This window comes from Corvus brachyrhynchos, unplaced genomic scaffold (genome assembly GCF_000691975.1).
Source record: "Corvus brachyrhynchos isolate BGI_N302 unplaced genomic scaffold, ASM69197v1 scaffold542, whole genome shotgun sequence".
In the NCBI taxonomy this organism is placed as follows: Eukaryota; Metazoa; Chordata; class Aves; order Passeriformes; family Corvidae; genus Corvus; species Corvus brachyrhynchos.
This window is the reverse complement of record NW_008236766.1, coordinates 399,369-400,423: the sequence shown is the minus strand read 5'-3', so window position 1 is coordinate 400,423 and position 1,055 is coordinate 399,369. Positions and strand designations below refer to the sequence as shown.

Below are 1,055 nucleotides of genomic sequence, written 5' to 3'. Positions count from 1 at the left end.
TGAAGTATAAATACTTATCAGTAACACCCTGAAATAAAATCTATTCTGCAATAACAGAATAGAGTTCCCTTGCCACCTAGAGCAATTTTTCACTTTAGTCACTTCAGTTTGAACTTGCCTAGCTCCAGGAGATCCTGTCTAATCCCAGTTTCTTTAACAGTTAATATCAAGATGACACCTACATCTACACATTCCTATAGAATAGGAGAGTATGAGAAAATGCTAACTTTTGAGGAGTGAAAGCTGTTAAGCTCCCTTTGCCAGAAATCAAACCTCATATATCACTGTCCTTGTGTGGGTGGCCTGCTTTCAACAATGGTGGCCTGTTTTCAACACCTTCTAAAGAAGTTTTAATTCAGTCTGGTACCATATCCTGTAACAGACTCAGCATCTCTCAAAATCTTGCACTGGGTACATCCAATGTTCTTATTTCCCAGTGTAAGTAATAAAACCTGTTACTGAGGTGAAAACAATGTGACTGGTGCACATAAAGTCACTGAAACTTGAGTGAGAGCTCCTGCCGTCTTTGGAATTGTTGTCCCACTGAACAATTACCTAAATCCAGTGGGGCTGCTAGAAGCAGATTCTGTTCTACAGTCCCTTCAGACTCCCTGTTTGACTGCCCTCTAACATGATTCCTGTGTCTTGATACATAAAGTGATTGTTCATGAAGGATGAATTTTATGATGACAGTGCTTAAATACAAAATTGGATAATCCTATGCCATTTCAGCATACTAGAGGTTTCTCAGAGCTGTGTACAGCAATTCTGATAATCTCCAAGAATGGAGACTCTGCAGCTTCTTTGGGCAGCCTGAACTGCTGTTTGACCAGTGTTGCAGTCAGAAGGTGTTGCCTTAGCTTTAAATCAAATTTCCTCTATTTCCCAGTTACTCATTTTGTTTCTCTGAGCTAAGATTCATCATTTTTCACTCAGACAGCAAGAGGGGAACATATTGTATCTCCCTTTGTCCTCATGGTAAGTGTAGAGGACCCTGAGGTGTCCTTCCAGGAAAAAAGTAGGCTCTTCCAATTTAGACTGGGAGAGCCATGCTG

General features: G+C 40.6%; 1 protein-coding gene across 7 annotated transcripts in view; it reads right to left on the bottom strand.

Annotated features, from left to right (window-relative positions):
- TUB (tubby bipartite transcription factor) overlaps window positions 1-1,055 on the bottom strand; it is a 147,119-nt gene that overhangs the window by 82,196 nt on the left and 63,868 nt on the right. The window lies entirely within an intron of this gene.